Source organism: Artemia sp. Qi Xiang Cuo, chromosome 19 (genome assembly GCF_049724085.1).
Source record: "Artemia sp. Qi Xiang Cuo chromosome 19, ASM4972408v1, whole genome shotgun sequence".
Taxonomy (NCBI): Eukaryota; Metazoa; Arthropoda; class Branchiopoda; order Anostraca; family Artemiidae; genus Artemia; species Artemia sp. Qi Xiang Cuo.
This window is the reverse complement of record NC_142812.1, coordinates 18,348,662-18,374,329: the sequence shown is the minus strand read 5'-3', so window position 1 is coordinate 18,374,329 and position 25,668 is coordinate 18,348,662. Positions and strand designations below refer to the sequence as shown.

General features: G+C 34.3%; 1 protein-coding gene across 2 annotated transcripts in view; it reads left to right on the top strand.

Annotated features, from left to right (window-relative positions):
- The first annotated feature begins 14,591 nt into the window (after window positions 1–14,591).
- The window catches only part of LOC148940569 (uncharacterized), a 45,969-nt gene continuing 34,892 nt past the window's right edge, over window positions 14,592–25,668 (top strand). The window contains exon 1 of one of the 2 annotated variants that reach the window (XM_089105410.1): window positions 14,592–14,661. The gene's annotated coding sequence lies outside the window, so the exon portion shown is untranslated. Of the gene's footprint in view, window positions 14,666–25,668 lie in introns of both variants that reach the window. The other variant, XM_089105409.1, reaches the window with a different exon arrangement.

The window sequence follows — 25,668 nt, the reverse complement described above, 5'->3', positions numbered from 1 at the left end:
TTCTTTTAAACCAAACAAAAAGAATTTGAAAAGGCTTTCTGCACATGAAGTTTAAAAACAGTGAATTGTTGTATTTTCTGATGTTTCATATCTGTCTATTCTGACGACCTGTTTCTTATAAGCTTTTTGTTTGTTTTGTTTATTACGGCTTCTTATAAGCCGTACTAAAACTGATCTATCTAACATGGTTTCTCGCGTTGCTACTTCTTTTTTTGATATAGGTCTTTCTCTTAACGTAAATAAGTGTGCATCTCTTTCTTTTAACAAACAAAAAGAAACACTGTTTCTTTTAAACCAAACAAAAAGAATTTGAAAAGGCTTTCTGCACATGAAGTGTAAAAACAGTGAATTGTTATATTTTCTGATGTTTCATATCTGTCTATTCTGACGACCTGCTTCTTATAAGCCTTTTGTTTGTTTTGTTTATTACGGCTTCTTATAAGCCGTACTAAAACTGATCTATCTAACATGGTTTCTCATGTTGCTACTTCTTTTTTGATATAGGTCTTTCTCTTAATGTAAATAAATGTGCATCTCCTTCTTTTAACAAACAAAAAGAAACACTGTTTCTTTTAAACCAAATAAAAAGAATTTGAAAAGGCTTTCTGCACATGAAGTTTAAAAACAGTGAATTGTTATATTTTCTGATGTTTCATATCTGTCTATTCTGACAACCTGTTTCTTATAAGCCTTTTGTTTGTTTTATTTACTACGGCTTCTTATAAGCCGTACTAAAACTGATCTATTTACCATGGTTTCTCGTGTTGCTACTTTCTTTTTTTGATATAGGTCTTTCTCTTAATGTAAATAAATGTGCATCTCTTTCTTTTAACAAACAAAAAGAAACACTGTTTCTTTTAAACCAAATAAAAAGAATTTGAAAAGGCTTTCTGAACATGAAGTTTAAAAACAGTGAATTGTTATAGTTTCTGATGTTTCATATCTGTCTATTCTGACGACCTGTTTCTTATAAGCCTTCTGTTTGTTTTGTTTATTACGGCTTCTTATAAGCCGTACTAAAACTAATCTATCTAATATGGTTTCTCGTATTGCTACTTTCTTTTTTTGATATAGGTCTTTCTCTTAATGTAAATAAATGTGCATCTCTTTCTTTTAACAAACAAAAAGAAACACTGTTTCTTTTAAACCAAACAAAAATAATTTGAAAAGGCTTTCTGCACATGAAGTTTAAAACAGTGAATTGTTATATTTTCTGATGTTTCATATCTGTCTATTCTGACGACCTGGTTCTGATAAGCCTTTTGTTTGTTTTGTTTATTACGGCCTCTTATAAGCCGTACTAAAACTGATCCATCTAATATGGTTTCTCGTGTTGCTACTTCTTTTTTTGATATAGGTCTTTCTCTTAACGTAAATAAGTGTGCATCTCTTTCTTTTAACAAACAAAAAGAAACACTGTTTCTTTTAAACCAAACAAAAAGAATTTGAAAAGGCTTTCTGCACATGAAGTTTAAAAACAGTGAATTGTTATATTTTCTGATGTTTCATATCTGTCTATTCTGACGACCTGTTTCTTATAAGCCTTTTGTTTGTTTTGTTTATTACGGCTTCTTATAAGCCGTACTAAAACTGATCTATCTAACATGGTTTCTCGTATTGCTACTTCTTTTTTTATATAGGTCTTTCTCTTAATGTAAATAAATGTGCATCTCTTTCTTTTAACAAACAAAAAGAAACACTGTTTCTTTTCAACCAAACAAAAAGAATTTGAAAAGGCTTTCTGCACATGAAGTTTAAAAACAGTGAATTGTTATATTTTCTGATTTTTCATATCTGTCTTTTCTGACGACCTGTTTCTTATAAGCCTTTTGTTTGTTTTGTTTATTACGGCTTCTTATAAGCCGTACTAAAAAACTGGTCTATCTAATATGGTTTCTCGTGTTGCTACTTCTTTTTTTGATATAGGTCTTTCTCTTAACGTAAATAAGTGTGCATCTCTTTCTTTTAACAAACAAAAAGAAACACTGTTTCTTTTAAACCAAACAAAAAGAATTTGAAAAGGCTTTCTGCACATGAAGTTTAAAAAAAGTGAATTGTTATATTTTCTGATGTTTCATATCTGTCTATTCTGACGACCTGTTTCTGATAAGCCTTTTGTTTGTTTTGTTTATTACGGCCTCTTATAAGCCGTACTAAAACTGATCTATCTAATATGGTTTCTCGTGTTGCTACTTCTTTTTTTGATATAGGTCTTTCTCTTAATGTAAATAAGTGTGCATCTCTTTCTTTTAACAAACAAAAAGAAACACTGTTTCTTTTAAAACAAACAAAAAGTATTTGAAAAGGCTTTCTTCACATGAAGTTTAAAAAAAGTGAATTGTTATATGTTCTGATGTTTCATATGTGTCTATTCTGACTATTCTAATAAGCCGTACTAAAACTGATCTATCTAACATGGTTTCTCGTGTTGCTACTCCTTTTTTTATATAGGTTTTTCTCTTAACGTAAATAAGTGTGCATCTCTTTCTTTTAACAAACAAAAAGAAACACTGTTTCTTTTAAACCAAACAAAAAGAATTTGAAAAGGCTTTCTGCACATGAAGTTTAAAAATAGTGAATTGTTATATTTTCTGATGTTTCATATCTGTCTATTCTGACGACCTGTTTCTAATAAGCCTTTTATTTGTTTTGTTTAGTATGGCTTCTTATAAGCCGTACGAAAAAACTGGTCTATCTAACATGGTTTCTCGTGTTGATACTCCTTTTTTGATGTAGGTCTTTCTCTTAATGTAAATAAATGTGAATCTCTTTCTTTTAGCAAAAATTCTAGTACTCACCTTCGTTGTAGTGGCTTTGCTATCCCTGTCGTTGATTCTCTTCGATGGGTCGGTATTTCTATTACTAATAGTCTTCCAAGCTTGAAGCACTGCAAAGTCTCCGATATCATTGTTTCCTCTCCAAAATAATAAATTTTATAAACAAAAGTAAATTTTTGTTGTTTCTTCCTCCTTGGACTAAAAACTAGGTTCTTATCAACGAATTTATTGTTCCTGATATTACTGTAAAACTTGAAGTATTACAGAGAAAGCTATCAAATATCGCTTGTATCTGTTTTTCTTCGCACCACCACCTTATGAGGTTTTTTCAGTCGTAAGTAATTTTTCCTTTATTTGTTTTTCTCTCTTAGGGTTGCTCCATATTTTTTAGATTGTAAAGAGTGAGTAAAAATCAAATAATCATAACAATAAAGACAGCTTGCATCCATATTTCTGTTTGTCAGTGCTTTATTAGATTCTGCAAGTTGTGAGTTTTTTCTTCTTCTTTTTTCCCTCCTTTTATGTTTTTTCTCTTTTGTTTTAGTATGTTTTATTTTTTATGTGTTACTCTGTAATTGGTTTCCTTGGAATTTCTGTATAGATTTGCGTTGTATTTTTATGTGTTTTTCTTCGTGTTACTTCAGTTATTATACCTTTGTATAGTGTGTGTCAAAAATAAATAACAATAATATTAAAATAAAAACGAGAAAAATGAAATTATCTTATCATTCAAGCGTAACCCGTCAATAGATATAAGAGATCTAGAATCAACGGATATTACAATAAATTACCCTGTCAAGATTAAAACATATTGAAATTACTGCAAAAAGGACCAAAGCTAACTCTATTTGTGTCTTCTAAAGACTAGGGCGTCATCTGGGGTCTACTGAAAAAAGAATACTTCAAACGTTATCACTTTATAAACTTAATAAACGATAAATCGTTTAGATTTTTAGGAGTGAATATCAGCATATTTATTCCCCAGTTGATGGTGAATTTAGAGAATAGCAAAATAGCCAATCAAGGCTGACGACAGGTTTGCCAAAACTTTTAGGGGCAAAAGTGTCCAAATCAGTCAAAAAGGGACACTTTAGTGTCCCTCTAGAAAATTAGCCAATATACAGGGTTGCCACCATGAATTTTCAAACCTGTGAAAAAAGTGCCAAAAAACCTGTGAAATTTGTCCTTCTTTGTTCTGCTACCTAGCAGTCTGTTACCTGCATGAGTTCTGCGGGTATTTTCAGCTTTGACATTAATGCTACCAATAAATTAAGATAAGTGCTAGTTCAATTTGAAGAGATGGCAGAAAAAAATCGTCATGAGAATGTCATCAGAAATTAATAATAATAATGTTAAAATAAAAACGAGAAAAATGAAATTATCTTATCATTCAAACGTAACATGTCAATAGATATAAGAGGTCTAAAATCAACGGATATTACAATAAATTACCCTGTCAAGATTAAAACACATTGAAATTACTGCAAAAAGGACCAAAGCTAAAACTACTTGTGTCTTCTAAAGACTAAGGCGTCATCTGGGGTCTACTGAAAACAGAATACTTTAAACTTTATCACTTTTATAACCTTAATACACCATAAATCGTTTAGATTTTTAGGAGTGAATATCAACATATTTATTCCCAAGTTGATGGTGAATTTAGAGAATAGCAAAATAGCTGATCAAGGCTGATGACCATAATAGCTTATCATGGGAGATGACTAGTATATGCCAATATTGATATAGAACAAAGTTCGGGAAATTTAGTAGATGGTAGTCACGGCCAGTGTTGCCAGGTTGGGCTATTTCCCGCTAATTGGGCTATAAAATTTTCAGCTTCGTGGGACAAGTTACTAAAAAACCCGAGAGGCAGGTTTTTGGGCAATAATGTTTTAAATGTCGTTACTTTTGGGCTCTAAATTCAATTTACTTGAGAACCAAAAAAATCATATTGGAAAATTTTACTTATTTGGTCATTTAACTTCTTTGTAGATTTGAACCACAGCATAAATATAATGTGTCTTAACTGTGGTTATCCCCTTCTAATTTGTGGATACCCCACCCCATATCTTCATCACCATCTCTTGAAAATAAAAGTATGTGGAACGTATACTCTACCGTCCCATCCCAATTAACATAAACACCTTTTTTGTGAGCATCCGCTTCCGGCTTCTTAATGCTAGACGCAAGAAATCAGAGTGAAAAGTTTTTGTAAAATGCAATGAAACTTCGCGTTCTGAATGTTTCGGAATCACAGCAAATTTAGCCAAGCAGACAGGGTGAATTTTGTTAGTTTGAAAAATTTAATCATGGAGAAGGATCTTGGAGTAGGACTGAAACTAGGAACAGGTAATTTAGCTTAATTGTAACTGTACAAAGAGCTGTTCATAGGGTTGGTGGTGCCCGGGAAAATTAAAAATGTCTAAAGTAGTAATAAACGATGATGAAGAACAAATGTATATATTCAGAATACTTCCATCAGCAACAGTTACAACGAGTCAAAAACAAAAGTAAAGAATAGATAAGCATACGGTTCGAAGATAAGCTACAGGAAGAATTAAAACTACTCAAAAACAAAAGGGACTATCAAAGTGTAAACAATAGGAATTTCATATGCGGAATAATTTATGTTCGTTTTAAGTTTTAATGTCGCTCCTTACTTACAGTTTGAAAAAAATTCGTTTTTTTATTTAATTTCTGAGCGTTTCTGAATTAATGCAGCTTTGATTTTGGGTCACCCTACATGAATGATTAAAACTAAATTTGCATATTAATTTTACTTTTTTTGGCTAAATGGCTTTCTTGAAATTTTGTTTCGACGTAGCTCATGAATTAACATACGTAACGAACTTCTATATTCGTATATTTTTATTACGTATATTAGGTAGTTCACCCCCTCGTCAATATCTTGCTCTTTACTCTAAAGTTCGAATTTTGTTCGAATCACTAACTCTGAATCACAAAGTCTGTTTAATTAGAATAGATAGCTTTTTTGAAAGTACTAAAAAAAACTTTAGCGTAAAGAGTGGGGTATTAAATAAGGGGCAAACTCCCTCATATACGTAATAATTTCTGTTCGTTTCAAGTTTTATTGTTGCTCCTTACTTTCAGTTAAAAAAAACTAATTTTTTTAAATTAATTTCTGATCGTTTCCTAAATATTGCTGGGAAATCCGTCGCCCCCTTCATAGAAATATCTCTTCCCCAACCAAACATCCTCCCCCGTAACCCCCTTCTCTGACTCCCCTCACTAGAAAAAATCCCTCCTGAAAATGCCTGTATACTTCCCAATAGGCTAACCAATACTATATGTAAACAATGAGCAAAGTTCATAGCTTGCAGCCCTTCCCCCGGGAACTGTGGGGGATTAAGTCATCCTGAAAGACATATTTATTAGATTTTGAAATATGCTGAACAACATGGCAATCCCAAAATTTTGATTGGGTGACTTCGGGAAAAAAATGAGCGTTGAAGGGGGCCAAGTTGCCCGCCAATTTTTTGGTCACTTAAAAAAGGCACTAGAACTTTTAATTTCCATTCGAATGAGCCCTCTCACGATACGCTAGGACTACTGGATCGATACGATCACCTCTAGGAAAAAAAACAACAAATAAAGACGCATCAGTGATCTTTCTTCTGGCACAAAATATAAAATTCCACATTTTTGCAGATAAAAGCTTGAAACTTCTTTGGTAGGGTTCTCTTGTGCGCCGAATCTGATGGTTTGATTTTTATTAAAGTTCTATTACTTTTAGGGGTTGTTTCCCACTTTTTTTGAAAATACGGAAAATTTTCTCAGGCATACAAATGTGTTGGTAACTTTCGATGGGTAAGACTAAACTTAATGAAACTTATATATTTAAAATAAACATAAAAATCTGAATCTTTTGATGTACATATTGGTATCAAAATTCCGTCTTTTAGAGTTCAATTACTATTGAGCCGGGTCGCTCCTTACTTACATTTCGTTACCACGAACTGTTTGATCGTGGTAAGAACAATCTGCCTTTTTGGTTTTATATATTCTTGGTTTTCAGTGAAGCCCTTGTCAATTTTACGACGGCAAACGTGGAGGGTTTGTTATTTTTGTTCGTTCACAGAGCTCTGTTTTGCTTTTGATTTATACTTATTCTTCTTCATCTAATTCACAGCAGGTGGGCTATTCAGTTGGTACTATTTAGCCCTTTTCTTTTTGCTTCACTCTGTGGGCTACAGAGCTACTGTCTTGGTTGTCTCTTATTTATTAGATATTCTCAGATATCTTTCAGTAGATCTTTTGACTCAAGGAGTTCAAATATAGATATGGAATTACCAAAATCAGAAACAGATGAAGTAGTCGAAAGGCTTATGGGAATTGTAAGTAATGTGCTTACACCTATGAAACCAAGAAAAGAGAAACAGAAAGATTTCTATGACCAAGAGTGTAAAGAAAGTAGTTCAAACCTGAATAATCTACTGCTTACAGTAAAAAGATTCTTGGGAGAGGAAGAGGAAAAAAATATTGCGCTAAGAGAATATAGGCAAGCAAGAAAAAAGCATAAAAAACTAATCAAAAAGAAAAAGAAAGAATACAGATTTCACCAACAAGCAGCTTTATGTAAGAGTTTTAAAGAAAGCAACAGCCAAGAGTTCTGGAATAAGTTAAAAAATATGTCATCTAATAAACAAAGAAACGATTCCCTGAAAATTCCACCACCGGAAACATGGCCATCTTTTTTTCAATCACTACAGAAAGATGCAGAAAAAACGAACAACACACTAGAGGAAAGGATAAATCAAGCAGATTGCGAACAAGGACCTTTCCCTCTTAGAGAAACAGATTACGCCCTCTTTGAACCCATTACCCCAGAAGAAATAAATGACTCACTGCAAAAAATGAGAGGGGGCTCAGCACCTGGACCAGATGGAATCACAGTTAAGATATTTAAATCGATAAGGAATATCATCATCCCCGTGTTAACATCATTGTTTAACCTAGTAATATCTACGACACATTGGCCACTAGCTTGGAAGACCTCACTCGTATTTCCCCTATTTAAAAAAGGTAGCCCGGCCGTTCATGCAAACTATAGACCTATAAGTCTTTTAAACAGTGGGGGGAAAATTTTGGAAAAAATTTTGGACAAACGGCTTGGAAAATGGATGGAGGCGAATAGTATTCTAAATGAAGAACAAGGTGGATTCAGACCGGGATATTCGACAGTGGATCGAGTATTCATTTTAAATGCAATGATACATAAGTATTCTAAAGGAAATAGTAAATTGTACGCTGAGCTTATAGACCTGCAGAAAGCGTTTGATAACGTAGATAGAATTTTGTAGTTTGAAGCTTTGAGTGAAATTGGATTACCACATCAGTTTATGAATATAATAGCTTCGACGTATTAATGGACTAAAAGTTTAGTGAAAATTCCACAACAGGGTGTCTCTTCCTCTTTTCCTGTAAGTAAGGGAGTTTTACAGGGAAGTACTCTATCTCCAAAATTATTTTGTATATTTATTAATGATATTGTGCAATTTTTCCAACGCCAATGGGCACCAACACTTCGTCTTGGAAATTTGAATCTTTCAATGCTGCTTTTCGCAGATGACATAATTTTACTGGCTGATTCAGAGGAAAATCTACAGTCTCTACTGAATAACCTAGCAGAATATCTGCAGAAAAAGAAACTGAAGGCTAATGTATCGAAAAGCAAAATATTGATATTTAACAAAAAGCAACCAGAGCTACCCCCAAGTTTTATTTGGAAGGTCAAATTTTAAAAATAGAAGAGAAAGCAACATATTTGGGCTTTACAGTAACACGAAATGGTAAATGGACACAACATATATCAGCAACTACGACAAAAGGGAAAAATGCACTTTTCGGTATTTACAGAAGCAACGCTACAACAGGAATAAGCGATCTCAGCCTTCATAAACATATATTTATCACAAAAGTTTTACCCATACTGCATTACGGAGCAGAAATTTGGGGCTACCAGACTGCCCAAGGATTAGAAACTCTACAACTACAATACTACAAGCATGCATATGGGCTACATAAAACAACTCACTCCCTAGTACTGAAAGGTGACCTAGGCATCTACAGTTTAAAAATACGAAGAAAGATACAGATGATCAAGTTTTGGCTCAAAATCCTGAGTTTACCCAAGGAAAGACTTGTTTCTGCTGCTTATAAGGATCTTCTCACCCAAAAATGTAAAATCACTTGAACAGCACAGATCAGAAAAATACTACAGGAAACAGGCTTTTCAAACGCGTGGAATGGAGGACAGGGACCACTGGACCAAGAAAACTTCATAAAGGAATTCCAAGCAAGATTGCACGACCAGGAAATTTAACTTTGGTGGACAGCTTTAGATATGTCGAATGGTCTTACTTTGTATAGAGATATAAAGCGGATTTATGGACAGGAGACATATTTGAAGCTGAGATTACCTAGTAAGTATATGAAAACGTGGATTCAGCTTCGAGCCAATTGTCTACCAATACAAGGAAAAGAAGTTTGGAAAAATAGAGAAGGTCCGGAAACGCAGCGTATTTGTCTAAAATGTGGTGAGAATGATTTTGGGCTGGGTCATTTCCTCCTGCGATGCCGGCGGCTTTCTCATATAAGGGGGGAGGTTTTGAAAGAGGGTAATGATTGGCTACTTCGGGGGATTTTGAGTTCGGATTCACCACAAACGGTAGTAGGTGTGGTGAATTTTGCATTGAAGGGTATGAGTGTTGATTAAGAGGATAGTGATTTTAGTATGTATTCATTTTATTTATCCTTTTTCTTTTCTTTTTGTTTTGTATATGGCTGTAAAAAAGCTTTAATAATACATTATTATTATTATTATTATAAGATGATAGATATCGATTTCTGTGCTCTGTGTGCAGGTATGGCTCTTGGCTAGGCTCTTGGCTGATAGTGAGATTTTGTGGTGTTTGAAGTATTTTAACAGTTTACAAAGCAAGGTATGTTGTGCAGACATCAGCATATTACATTCAAATAGGCAATGTTCAATCGTTTCATTATTCATATTACAATGCCTGCAAAGAGGGGACAGGGGAATTGAACCACTTGAATTAGAAAGCTTATATGAGAATGCAAGGAAATTTAGTCCATTTGTTCCAGAACGAATTCTATGATAAATTTTAGAAAGATACTTATTGGGAAAGGGGGAAACGATAGGATTAATCTTATTAAAATTAATATCTGATAGCCTCCATCGGTAAATGTCTCTAATTGGGATTGGTCTCCCACTTGGCTGGTCAATACTTATAGCATTTTTTGGTATTTCATCAACCTGATGATTAGCACTTATACCAGAGTGGCTAGGAATGTACTGAAAATAAGTTCTTATGCCACTTGAAGCAAGATTATCTATAATACTGAGACAATGATAAGTGTCAATGTCCAACTTATATTGAGGAGATGAGGCCAGCAACTCAAGGCTTGATAAAGAGTCGGAATAGATGATAATATTATTCGAATTTGCAATCAAAGGTTTGTTTTGCTTAAGGTGTTCTAATGCCATGATTATGGCATTTAACTCAGCAGACATTATAGATAAATTATTAAATAATCTCTCGCCCATTGCAATTTTCAGGTGAGGAAGGAAAACACCACTTGCAACCTTCTCATTTATTTTTGACCCATCAACAAATATTTGGAAGTGATTTTTATTAGTAATTGTATTGTTCTGCAAATTCTTTCTGGAGAAAAGCAATGGGGGTTCAATCTTTATTCCATTTTGAGAACTCAGTATTTATTATGGGAAATGACCAATTCCATGGAGGGGATTGGGAGAAAGTAGGTACAATAGACTTTGCTGGAACAGGGAACTTCCTTTGAATATTGGCATACTCATCTGCAATACCTCTATACATGGCTGGATTTCTTAACCAATTATGTAATGTGCGTGAGCTATTTGATTCAATTTTTGTAAGATGTTTTGTCAAGAGAAAGCTACGTCTCTCCCTTATTGTTGTTAATCCACTCTTCATAAGCAGAAATTGGTGCTTGTGGGTTTCCTAAGACCAAATATGAGACGTATTATATCATTTTGTGTTGTTTCAATTTTTTGCATCTGGGTCTTTGCACATGGACCATAGACGATGAGCCCATAGTCAATATGGGGTCTTATATGTGATTGATAAAACTGGAGTAAGGTTTTCTCCTTACAATCCCAGGGTGTGGAAAGAAGTCTTTTTAGTATATTTGCTTTTCTATAGCATTTTTTTATTGTTTTTGAAATGTGGAGGTGGAAATTAAGTTTTTGGTCAAGCATGAGACCTAGGTAATTTATATGACTATGTTCTGGAATAGTTGTTTTATTTAGAGTTAGTTTTGCATTAACATGGTTTCGCTTCCGGTGAAATTGGATTATTTTTGACTTGATGGGTGCAATAGGTAAATCTGAATGTTGAGAGAATTTTTCAAACTGGAAAAGTGACTTTTGCAGATTTGACTGTGCTATCTGAAAGGTGTTGCCAGATGACCATAGCACCAGATCATCAGCATATTGTAGATTCGTGTGGGGTAGGTTCATGTCCCAGAGATACAGAGCCAATAGGAGGCACCCGAGGACTGCTACCGGAAACTAACTTTTGGATATTATCCTGCCGGGTGAAAAGGCTGAACCGACACAAACAATGAAACTTCGTAATTCTATAAATGATTTAATAAAAGATACTAGCTTAGGGGGAACTCCAAGGTTTCCAAGTGGTGGTTCACATTGTCATATGCCCCTTCAAAATCTAGGAAAGCTGCCACTAGGATTTTATTTTTTGAGAAAGATTCATTTATTGCATTTGTTAGCAAAATGAAAGCATCTGTTGAGGAGTGGCATTTCCTATATCCAGTTTGAGTGTGTGGGATCATATTATTTTTTTCAACAAACCAGAGGAGTCTGTGATAAATCATTTTCTCCGTTATTTTCCCCATCACAGGCGTAATCGTTATGGGCCTATAAGACTCAGGGTTTTCTTCTGGTTTATTTTTCTTTAGGATTGGTAGGAGGGACGAACATTTCCATATATTGGGGAACATAGAAGATGCCCAAGCGTGATTATAACAATTTAGCAGTTCTTGTTTGTATGAAGGTGTGAGATTCTTTATCCATGTAGGGTGTATATTGTCATAGCTGCTGCTAGTTTCGGTCCTAATATGATGTATTGCATTATTCAATTCCTGGATTGAAAATGGGTTAGTTACGTACTCGGATCCTTGGCGAGGTTGGTAAATTGGGTTAATAGGAATTGTGGACAGATTGCTTTGATTATTTGATGTTAGCTTATTAACAAAAAGAGTTGCAAATAGGTTAGCCTTTTCATTATCATTGTCATAATGGGTATTATTATGTATAAGCTCATACAGGAGTGGGTTGGAGGAAGTCTTTTTCCCACAGATGTGGCTTATGACTTTATGTATAATTGGCTCATGCGTTTCTCTGGAGAGATTATTTGCAAAATTATTCCAGTATTTATATTTAGCATCTATTATAGTCCTTTTTAGATTAGATTCTGCTTGTAATTTTTGTATATATGTAGTAGGTGATGGTTTTTTTATGAATTCTGTCCAAGCTGCCTTTTTTATCCTCCATTTATTTAGGCACTCATTTGTCCACCATGCTTTAGGAATTTCTTTAGGGAATATTTTCTTAGGTGCTGTCCTGGGGATAGCACGATTAGCTGCATTTATTAGTAAAGATATCAAGGCTTCAGCATGTGTGTCAACTGTTGTGTTAGAAATGCATGAACTTTGGGTGAAACTTGTAATTTCATCATTTAGCTTATTTTGGAACATAGACCAATTTACTTTAGTGTTAATATATTTGGAGGTATGAGATTAAGTTTCAGCAGGTTCATTTAGGGAGCAAACTATATCAAAGTTGTCTGTACATAGACCATTAATTTTATTTATGTAAATTGTGTTCATAAAAATTAATGACATAATTTGTAGGTCAATTGTGGAGAATCTGTTACATTTGGGGTTGAAATATGTATTCAGGTTTGGAGGGGTAGCAACAGCTAATTCATTATTATTTGAAGTCATATGCTCCATAAATTTATCAGTTATATTTGCTTATTTATTCCCCCACAAAAGGCGGTGTGCATTGAAATCACCACAAATAATGACACTATTTAACATATTATAAATAGTTACGCAATTAATAAAATTTTTGGCATCTGTAGTTGAACCGTCAGGTTTATACAAGCTGAAGAAATTTGTTTTTAAATTATTCAGCCAAACACTGATACCAATGACAGCAAAATAATTTTCAAAATCTGGAAAATTGATGCCACAAAATTTTATATTATTATTGACTAATAAAGCTACCTCACCTTCTTTTCTCTCTGAAGGTCTATCCTTTCTCAGGATAGTATATCCCAGAGACTTAACTTGTTGATTTTGGGTTAAATGAGTTTCCTGGAGGCAAGCAATATTAATCGAATTATTATTCATAAATGATATTAGTTCATTTAGCTTATTTTCTGTGAGTGATCTTACATTCCATTGGAGTATTGATAAATAATGTGTTGTTGATTTATTTTTCATATGACTGTGTATCAATGTTCAGCTTTGTTAAAAGTAAAGCAAGATCTTTTTTTGCTTGAATGAGCATATCATCAGGGATGTAGATTTTTGCCAATTCTGCAATGATTTTCGTTTTCTGTAGTTGATGTATGTTCATGGCCTGAACTTTGGCATTAGGCCTACAGTTTAGAATGAATAAGCATATATTTGGGGATTGCATTTTTGGTTGTGCATCCTGTTTGTTGGTTAAGGGATTGATTCCTGGTAGTGTTTCTGGTTTGTTTCTTGTTGGGAGGGAGGGCCAGGCTGACCTCATCTCACCGGACAAGAACGCTTGTTGGCTTGGTGATTCCTTCTGATAGGGAATTATCTAGGGGGCTTAGAAGATGGTGTTTTATATGGGGTGCTTGCTGCATTGGGGGCATTTGACTTGGGGGGTTTTGGTTGGTTTCATTACAGGCTTTATTTGGTATCGTTGGGCAGCATTTGCTTCCATTGCTGCAAAGGGGTATGGAATGGCCTTTTCTGTTGATATTTGGAGTGTTAGAGCTCTTTTCTTGTATGCAGGGCATAATGATTTATTTTTAGATTCATGTGGGCCTTTGCAATTGATGCATGTAGGCTGAGTTTTGTTGCAAGTTGTCAGCTCTTTAGGATGGAAAGCTTTACAATTACTACACTCTCGGAGAATTTCATTACATTTGTTTGTTGTGTCCCAGTTTGAAACACTTCTGACACTGAATAGGCTTAGGTTTGTATTCCTTGTGTAGTTTGATTTGCCCAAATAGGAATAATTTTTCTGGGATATCAATTTTATCCTTCAGTGTGAATAAGAAGGATCTACTAGTTTTTAGGCCATTGGAGTTAGGTTTTCCAAGTTGGATAACATCCTCAACTGGGATTGTGTTCCCAGCCCTATCTGAGAGTCCTTCTTTTAACTCCTGAGTAGATATCTCTGGGGGAACATTATAAACTACTATTTTTGTTGGTGATTGTTTTGGGTTCCAATTAGATGCAATAATTGGGGTATTCAGAAGGGATTTTAGGTTAATTTTTGTATCTGCTGATCTTCTACAGCTATTAGTAGAGATCTTATATGTAGGTTATCTGATACACCGATTGTATTTCTTCCTCGTTTTACCCATAACAGCGCTATAATAGGGTTATAATAGCGTTCGCTATTTTTGAGCTATTTTTAGGCTAGTGATTGCTCCTGTTTGGGCTATACGTTATGCTAAAAACCTGGCAGCCCTGGCAATGGTATCTGTGGCACGCGACTTGATTTAAATATCTTTCAGGCGGAAAATATAATATTTATATTTTAGGTGATATTCACATCCTAATGCCTGGCAGATGGGTAGGTAGGTCGGGTTATAGCCTATACATACTTCCAGTTATCAACTGGTCTTATTATAAGCAGAGATGGGCTATACTCTAGATTAGATAGAATTCTAATCTTGTAAAACAGGCCTAGTTGCATTTGGAGGTTGAAACTTTCAGGAATGAATTCAGACCCTAGACTATTCCGCAGGGAGTCGTTTTCTATCTCCCATCATGATATTTGCCTAGATAGCTATCTGGAGAGAAGTTAACATGTTAAGAGAACAATCCTTACTTCATAATAGGCCTATGCAGAATAATCATAATTTACACATTTTGCATGCAACCTTGCTGTAATTTACCCCCTCCCCCCTAAATTTTGAAGTATATGGCCCAAATTAGGCCTATGTATTTTTCAATGCATTGTTTGACTGTGACTTGTTTTTCTAGTTTTGTTTTTTCATAGTTGATTCAATTTACAGTTACATGGGTTGAAACAACTGAGATGCATTCTGAGAATCAATAAGAAATATAAATGTGTTAACTATGATTACTCTGTATATTATGAAGTATGAATATTATAAGCTTAGGATTCTAGCTATTACCTTAATTAATTAATTACCTTAATTTACACTTTTGAGGAATAATAATGTCTGTACAGGATCCTATTTGTTCCATGGTAATGACGGCAGTATAAAATAATATCACAGTGTTAAGGGCCCAATGACATGTTGTAAGAGAGATGCAATTTATGCCTACTTGGAAACAGTGAGAATAAGGTATGTATGATCCATAAGAACCATTCTCCTGTGGTTCAAGGTTAACACTGCTGCACAACAGTAACTTTGGATAGAGTGTCCAAGATGGTTGAGAATAACAAGCAGCATAAACCTCCTAGAAACTCACTTATGAAAAACTTGCATCAATAATCAGTGAGCAGTTGAATAGAACAAACAGTCTCTCTTGTATTTCCATGGCCTGTTGCTCCATTCTTTTTCAAGTCTAGACTTGAAAGATGCAGTTGTGGGTGCAGTCACTGCTTTGTCTTGAAGGCTATTCCAGTCATTAATGATATGCTCAGTAAAATAGTTTTGCTATATTTGTGTCTTCACATTATGTTTAGACAGTTTTTGCAAAAGCCTCTTGTATGGTGCTGACTTGCATGTTTTGTGAAGAGAATATTTTTTGGTTGGCTTTTCTTTTTGTTGGTCAGCATCATGTTACCTTGCTGGTATCTGAAGACAAGTGTTGAGAGTTATAGGTGCTCCAGCCTCTTGTTGTGTGGCATATTTTGCAGACCATTTATGCATTTTGTGGCATGCCTTTGAACACCTTTGCCTAGGCTAGTATCACTTAGAGAAGGGGTAGGTAAGACAAGTCCCAACATCCAGAATGAGTCTGACAGCAGCCCTATATAGCCTCAGGAAGACAGGCTGAAAGTGGCTGGTGATTGTCCATTTGACCAAACCAAGACTAGAATTTGCTCTTGATAATGCTATAACACCCAAATGTCTTTCACCATGGCTTGTTTAGAGCTGTATATAAGACTGAAAGCACTTGTCAAGCATCATGCATTTGTAGCATAGGTTGTTGTTGCCAAATTGGACAATGCTACACTTTGTGAAGTTAAAATCCAACAGCCAATCATTTGCCAAGGTATGGATTTTCAGGACATTGGACTGTTGGCTTTGTTGGTGTGCTGGTCCAAAGAGCTAGGAATCATCGGAATAAAATGTGATGTTATTGGTGACTTCCTTTGTCATATAATTGATGTAAATGATCCAGAGGGTAGGGCCAAGCAACTAGAATTAAACACATTGGTTGAATTGAAACAGCTGAACAAGTGAAATGTTTCATAAAACAAAAAGTGTTTTAAGTAGTAAGTATTAAATATTAGTATGAGAGCTGTTCATGATTTGTATTTTACCTTTTAACTTTTTCGTTTGACTGCTGTAGACTTTTAATGGATTTGAAGATTTGTAATGAATTATTCAGGAAAAGACCAAAAAAAGTTTTGTTTACAGTATAGTTATGTTTTTTGCTGTTTGTCAATATAAATTTAGAAATGATAACAAATGGGTCTTTAAGTTTGGTATGTGTTGGATCAATATTATTTTTCTTGTATCTCTCATCATTTTGTAGATTTTATGCTCCTTCCTCTTGTTTGAGTATGTATTATTTGAATTTGTGAAGGAAAGCTGACTGTGTTGCTCAACTGGTGAAACATGGAAAAACCCTGTCCTCTCTTCTGTCATTACTGTTAAGCAAGGTATTTGGTATTAGAGAGAATTCCACTAATTTTTGCTTTTCTTGTCTTCTTATTTTATATTATTTTGCTCAAAGATTGGAACAATCATTAAACTAGTAAGTTTTGCTATTTTTGTTGTCAAATAGAACAAACAAACTGAAAAAATTGTCTGTGAACAATTAAAAATAAAAATTCCCTCAAACTTTTTCAAACCAATGTTGTACTAGTCATCCCTTTTTATTGCCTTTCTTTAATTTAATAAATCATAACCCTTAATTTAATAAACAAAACAATGATTTGAATAAGATCATCTTCTCAGAAAGCTATAACAAATTCTAAATGCAGCTTGAAAGATTATCCATCTTTCCCCCCAAAATTGGATTGGTTTTAAACAAAAAATCAACTAATCATCAGGAGTATTTAAAAGAACCAGCCAAGACTTGTCACTACTCAGCCCTCTCTGACCTGAGATAACCAGAAAATAGGTAAAAGTAAGGCATTCATCTAGCTTACCATGCATTGTGAGAAACTTTCTAAGTAGGGAAATCTCCAAAACTTCCCTCTGGCAATATTTCTATATATAAAAAATACTAAATACCATTGTGCTAGAGGGATCCTAAAAACTTTTTTTTTGTCTTTATGATAAGTTTGTATTACTTTTGCTTTATGTTCTGTTGCACCTGAATTTTATAATTGCTGCACCTGAAATGTCTCATAGGAAAATTATATGTATAACTGGCATTAAAAAATAACATGGTTTGTTTTCTTGCTTCTCTCATTGTGTACTTGCATCTCTCTCAAAATGCTATCTAAGAGAAGTAAATATATTTTTTATATTGACATATTTAATTAACTTTAACAACAATTTACAGATATTCAAAAAGGCTGAAATTTCAGAAATAATTTTAAAGAAAGTACAAGTTTTGAAAGTATGTCTAATACCTTTGCTCTGGGTCTCCTATTTGCTTCATATGTCAACACTTCCTACCTCCCCTTTTTCCCAATTTACTTTGTCAAGAGTTATTTCTCTTCTAAACTCCCCCACTTTTTACTTTAAAGTATGAAGATACAATAGATACTAAATGGATTATTTTGATGGACTTTGTTTTAAGAAGGACAGGAAAGGCAATGGGAGACCATGGAATCAAATGGGGAGGAAAAAGTCTCCTGGGCTTGGATTATGAAGATGATTTAAGCATCATAGACAAAAGTGTGAGCAAAATGAATGAGGTTTTAGAGGTTTTGCGAGTTCAGGATGCTAGAATGGGTTTGAAAATTAATATTATGAAGACTAAGTCACTAAGGCTAGGAATAAGTTAAGATGAAAAGTTCAGGGTGCTAGAATTGGTTTGAAAATTAATGTTAGGAAGACTAAGTCACTAAGGCTAGGAATAAGTGAAAATGAAAAGGTGACGTTGGGTAATGAAAAGATTGATCAGGTGGGCAGCTTTATTTACCTTGGTAGTATTATTAGTAAAGATTGTGAACAGTGAAGATGTTAAAAGTAGAATAGCCAGGGCTCAGGGTATTTTTTCACAGTTAAAAAAAGTTTGGAAGAATATGGAAATAAGTCTGCAAACCAAGATTAGAATATTAGAAGCTACAGTGATGACAGTGGTCAAATATTGTTCTAAAGCATGGATGCTCCAAAAAGCAGATGAGGATTTCCTAGATGTTTTTTCCAGAGAAATTGCTTAAGGATTGTTCTGGGTACCCGGCTGACTGACTATATTTTGAACAATAGGCTGTATGAAAAATGTGGTTCAATACTACTCTCTAGGGCTATAATGAAAGAAAGGTTGAGGTGGCTAGAGCATGTTGTGCAAATGAAGCATGACAGATTGCCAAAGATTGTTCTTTTTAGCCAACTGTATAGGGCTAAACAGAAAGCAGGTTGTCCTCGTCTGGGGCAGGAGGACATCATAAAGGAAGATCTAAAGGAAATGGAACCATTGGTTCCATTTTAGAACCTCTGTCAAAGTTGTCCTTCAAAACAGGATAACTCAGCTTAGTTGTGACTTGGAACACCATCTCTCGAAACCGTTGTTAAAAAAATCTACAATATGCTGATGATCTGGTACTATGGTCATCTGGTGTAATGTTAAGAGATTAAATCTGTATACCGATCAGGCCAACTGCGCCATTGAGGTTTAAAGCTGTGAACTTGCACCTTATAAGTTTTCCAATCACGCCACAGCAATGGGGAGTAAGGTAAATGGGTGACCGTGCCACGCTCAATCTTAGAGAGAAAATAAAATATGTAACTACAAAAGTGTAGCCTAACCTCTTTTCCTCAAATTATCTCCAAATCAGATTCCTTAGGGAGCGCTGCCTATGGAGTGCAATTGAACTAGTTATCTACCGTGCGATGAAATACAGGCATATAAGGAGAACAAACACAAATAGAAAAGTAATAGTTTTATTGAGACTTACATTTCAGGTGGAAAACAACGTATATATATGAGCATGGCTTCACTTCAGTCAGAATACTAATTTCATAATTGCTTGCAGAATGATAGAAACATAAGGTCTGTCATCATAATGCCTCGGTTCTGAATAATAATAGTAATAACTGAATGACTTGAAAACACTTTTCAAACACTATAAGACGCTAGTCTTGATTCTGCGCGCTAAGAGCTATTTCAAGATTGGCCCAACTCCTGTAGAGGGCCCGCTACCTTGTAATTATGTTTGCAAACTAAACTCATTATGCTAACTGCCCATCCAATAATTTGTTTTCAATATTTTTGATGATTTAAGATTCACGCTCCTGTGATAACTTAAGATTTCTGTGAACTTTATATCTCGTGATTTTTTTATTGCCAAGTATCTTCGCGAAATTCAAAACCGTCTCACTTGATCAGCGCCGATGTTTGGCTGAGACTAAAATGCAATTTTTGTTTTGCTGATTAAGAATTTAGACTCAAGTTTGAAACGGGATTTAAGCTTAATTAGGGGAAGTTTAATTTATGTCGGAAATGTCCTTAGAAGGAAATAATTTTATTTTTTTTGTATTTTAAATATATCACATATTACTCACGGTACATATTACCCTTCTCATTATTTAATGACGTCCCGTCATTAGGATTTGCTTGCCCTTGGGTTTTTGAAATATTCGCGATTTATTTACTTTTGGTCCTACGTAATTTTAATTGACATTGTATTATTTTATACTTTTATATAAGCTTAATCAGGAGTGCTTAAATTTTCTCTATTACTTTTCTTATTTTATTATATATCCCTTTCTTAAGTTCCTCTACCGGACTAAGATTATCTATGGTTATAGCCTAGTTAATATACTACAAATTTTTTTTTTGGTTTTTCTAAGAGTAATAGTGATAACTCCTACATTTCCAACTGCATCAAACATTATCACGGAAAACGTTTTATAAGGTCGGGACTACTCTACTATTACTACAAGATTTTTTTGAAAATTCATCTTTTACAAGTTTTTATGCTTTGCTAACTATAGGATAATTATGCTTCCTATCTACACTAAATTAATGGGGAAATACATCGATTTTACATTAACTATGTCTAAGTAACTAGCAATACATATATATATATATATATATATATATATATATATATATATATATATATATATATATATATATATATATATATATATATATATATATATATATATATATATATATATATATATATATATATATATATGTATATATATATATATATGAACGGCTTAAAGCATATAACAATAGGTTACATTCACTAGTGATCATTAAAACATTTTCACTGGGTTTATTCGTTATACAATTCTGATAATAAGTTATCGAAGTTGTTTTTCAAAACTATTGTTTATCAAAACTATTAAAATGTGACATGTTTAAATTCACACCTATTTAACCACCTTACGTGTCTCTTAGCGTACTCACTCCTTCTGTTCTAAATTATGGTCCTTCACTTCTTTCGTCTTGGCAAAAAAAATGTAAAACAGTTACAATATAGTTTCTTCAAAGAACGGTTCGAGCTTTTTATGTTCATCTTTGACGAAAAGCCTTGTCTAAATGTCAAACAGGGAATGATGCTCCCAGATACAGGTGTCTGGAATTTTGATATCAGAGTTCATTCTCACCCGCTGTTTTTGGATAGTTCATAAGGTGCCTTCTCGTTAAGGGGTTGAACACTGTGACTACGTTGATAATAGATGGGTTGATTTTCTTCTCAGCATATCGTTCTTGGGATATTTTAAAGTACATTGAGAATGTAATTTTTGTATAAAATTGTTCGTATGTGCACTTAAAGATTAAGTTCTCTTATAAAATTGTTCGTTCATGGCTTGCATCTATTAGCTTTTGTGGTGATTCCTTGGTTAATCACAGGGGAATTGATGTTTTAATTTTGAATGGTTTGACATCAGACATTAGTGACTCCTTCAATATAGCTTCCTGAACTAGTGGAAAGAGCATATTGTCACTTAGGAGCTAGTGACTGGGGTTAATCTTGGTTTATGTAATTTAACGGTTAGTTTCCAGGTCCATTTTTCAGAAATTATCTCGTAACATTTATGGGATAACAGCGATAGGAACTTTTCGCATTTGATAGAGGTGATAGGATGGGTGTCGAGAAATGGTCGAAAGGGATTCAACGCGTGAATGTGGGACACGTAAATAATTTGGGTTCATCAAATATCATAGCTATACAGTAATATGGTGCATGGGTCCATAAGGATTATCAAGGGTGATATTTTTGTACTTATATCTTGTACTGGTCGATGGGGTTCTCAGGATTGATGTGTTTATATAGTTCGATAATGCACTGCGTACTGAGATTTATTAGATAGTGTTACCTGGCACATAATATGGTTTGTGATCGAGGGACAACGATCAAAAACGTAACCGTAATTTTTGTAAACGAAGCTAGGACGAAAATTGCCTGTCTATGTGTACTATGGTGTCTATGGTGAGTACGCTTCGTTGGTTGAGGTATGATGAAAATAGATGCTACCAGGTTGTATCTGCACTGGACTACGTATTGTAATGATTGATTTCCAATATGTCATTCCAATTCCTGGAATAAAAATAACTAGGCAGAATCACACGTTCTTTAAAACGAGTCGTCATAATACATAATAAGCAATACTATTGGTTACATTTAATGGTTTACGTTACGCTAAGAGGCAATATTAAGCAAATGCCAATATTAATGCACATGTATTGATTTTAACAAAATGACGTTGTTTTTTAAGTAAGGTCTCTTATTATTTTCCTTAGTATACGTTATTGCACACACTTTATCTTAATCTTCTTCAACCCTTATTTAATTCTACATTAGATTTAAAATAACCATTTAAACATAAGTTACACTACATCATTTAGTTTGAAGTCTCAGTTTACAACATATTTCATGCCTTCATTGTTCACGCACGTCTGTTTAAGAAACGCATGTTGCAGCGTCGTAACCGCACGGTTTTACGCAAACGACACTTACAATGAGGGAGCAAGACATAGTAAGGACGAGTGGAGACCTCTATACCCACTCGTTTTCTAATGTCTTCCCTTTTTCTTGGCTTAGACGTTCTCATGGGGTTCCGGGTTTAACTTCTGCATTTCAGCCGTTTCCCCGTGTTCTTTCTTTGGGTTTTGCCGTATTAGTCTCAAAACTCTTCCATAATTAAAAGTTAGTAAGGTTCTCATGGTCAGGGAAATCGCGAATACGAAACATACGGTCAGTAGTATGTTCCACCAAGAATTATTTGAGAATAATCCGCATCTATTATCCACGTACGTTAATCTCTAGTCTTCATTAGTAAATAGGGGAATCTGGGAAACTAATGCTTCTCTTATTTTTGTAAGCGTTAATGTCCCTTTATTTTTTTCTATTTTGGACCATATCGAGGTTTTCATTTCCTCCCTTTCTATATTCGGAATAGAACACGACAGCTTGATTGCCTTAAAATTGGTTATTTTAGGACTTATTATATTTGTGCTTAGGAACTTCAATTCGAATACTATGTCATTTTCATTACTCTTATTTGTGTCTATGTACATCAAATAGACCAATAGATCGTTCGGAAGCTCTAGATTTTTTAACGTATTCGATATATCTTTCTTACGCATATTTTCACGAATTACTTAGCGACATCGTTCAGCTAAGGAAAGCAAATTATTTATGACTTTTATTGCTCTAAAAATTAATTGTATGTGCGACGCATTACAACATTTTTGTTCACGTACAATAATGTCAAAACCAGGGAATACTTTGGATCCAAAATTTTCATCTTCTTCAAAAAATTTTAGTGCAATTTTCTTTATGTCATTATAATCTCGCGCGGTAACTTCCAATGTGTTGGATTTTATTTCAGGGTTTATGCCATCAAAGTTCCAGCAATTTTTCTACGAACTTTTAAGATAATTTCCTCCAATTAGTAGGCTATACCCTTGATCTGTTAATAGTGTAAGGATTCTAAGTGGTAAAAAGTGATTATCACCATTACTACAACTTGGCCACTTCCGGTATCGATTATCGCCTTTTGATTAGGACTTGATTCTGTTGTCACGATCTGAAATGATCAGTTTATAATCAAGTATTTTTATACTAATAGTTTTTTTTTGTTTTCAGCAATATTATTTTTGTAAGACTATTTGCCATGTGCCTTCAGCAAGAGAATTTATTTTTTATATACTACACATATACTGAACTATATTGGACAAAATTTTCTTTAGTATTTTTATAGCTATACCATTTTTATTCCTAGACAGAGTTTTAAATTATTGTTCCTTTATGACACCAAACTATTAAAAATCTCTTAATCCTGTACTGACTAAGGGTAATTCCATCTATCGGGTTTTCAACCGTTCTACCAGATCCTGTCGTTACTTTCTTTTCGACTTCTTGCGGTTGTTTCTTTTTCGGTTTTGCTAGGGATATAAGATCAAACTTTTTATATTGTTTTTTTCAAAAATTCTTCACCTTTTAATTTTGTTTCTTTTGCATGCGCGGCCGCTGAGGTCGGTTTTGATTTCCCTATTTCTTTAACTACCATATGATCTGATTCGTCGTCAGACTTTTCGGAACTGGTTTCCGATTATTCCGCATTAGAACTCTAAGAAGTGGCATTTCGCGTTTTGAGGTATCACCTGCCCTTCCTTCATAAATTCCTACTCCTCTGGAAGTAGAGGGTTTGTTCTCTAAGTCCTCGCTTTGAGTTTTCAATTCGGGATATTTGAAGGACTCTTGAGAACCCTGAGAGGGATCAAAAGTTTTTGCGGGGTTCCGCCATTGTTTATATGCCATGTCTTCAGGGGGGTGGGGAATTTTTTGCACTCGTGTTTCCCTCCATGAAGTCCATTGTTTTGCTTGACGTTGGACACAGTTATATCATGATATTGTCCTTGCTGGTCATCCCTGGGAGTTTGATTCCAAGGCAATGTGCTTTGCCTCGTTTTTTTGGGGAAATTTATTAAATTCATAGCTTCTTGCAGATTTGTTTTAATTGAATCTTTGGGAGGAGTTTTCTTTACGGTAATACCCGGAGTTTCTACAGCTCTCTTCAATTCCTCCTGTAGCGACAGGGGTCTCTATTGGGGTTGCTGGGGAAACCATATCATCTGGAAATCTTTTGGGGGGACAAGGGGTCGAAATTCTATCAGGAAAAAATTGGTTTTTCGGAGATATCGTATAATCTAATTCTCCTGCGCTCTCCGATGATGAACTTTTTGGGCTTTTTGGCGTTTTATTCTCACTGGTATTAGGGATTTTCTTTTAGGAATAACTAGATTTTTCATACCTAAAAATTCTTCAAAGTTTTCCTCGTCACTATCATTCTCGAAATAGTCTTGCTTGAAATTAAAGGGTTTTAGCTCTGCCAATCTTGATTTAGGGGGCTCGTCTTCTGCATCTGACGAATCGGTAGACGAGGGACGTGGTACCCATCTTTCCGGGAATTTGGCTCTTTTTATTCGGCTAACATAAGCTTTGTAAGTTATTCCGTAATCGGGGTTCACCATTTTAAAAGTAAAATCGTTATCGTACTTTTTGACTATTCTGTACGGTCCAGAATATTTATTGAAGTTTCTTGCCTTCTGCCTTTGCCTCATTTTTTAGTTAGACACAATCTCCTATCTTAAAATCTATATTCCCCTTGGATTTGGGTAGGTTTTTTAGCTCTTGACTTATTTTACATTTTTCCAACTCTTGTTTTACTATTTTATAAGTTTTCCTCTTCCTATTTATGAATTCCTGTTTGTAGTCCTCCGAGTTCTCATAATACTGTCGGGATTCAACAATATCATGATACAATATTCTGAAGTCGTGACCAAATAACAAATAAAAAGGGTTTTTTTTTTCTTTGTTTCTGAATCAGCAGTATTGATTATGTTGGTTAAATAAGATAAGAATTAATCCCAATTGTTCCTGTTGTCTTTTGTATAAATGCTTAATACATTTAAAAATATTTTATGCCTATTTTCTATTTTACCGTTAGCTTGTGGGTGGTTTGGAGATATCACAAGTTTCTCTATATTAAGAAAGCTCATTAAATCCTTGGTCATTTTTAAACCAAAATTTTTCCTGTTATCACTTATAACCTTGTTTGGAATGCCAAACTTTAAAAATAATTTCGCTAACGCCTTACTCTTGGCCTAAGTGCCTTGATTTTTTAATGCTTTTGCAAAAGTAAATCCGGAAAAGTGATCTATAACTGAAAGAATACAAGTGTGGCCTCTGTTGGAAACAGGTAAGCCTCCACTGGCTCCATATAAATCAAATGAGACAATATCAAAGGGGATCCCCGCTACCGGGGCTCTTCCCATCGGGGGGTTAGGATAAGCT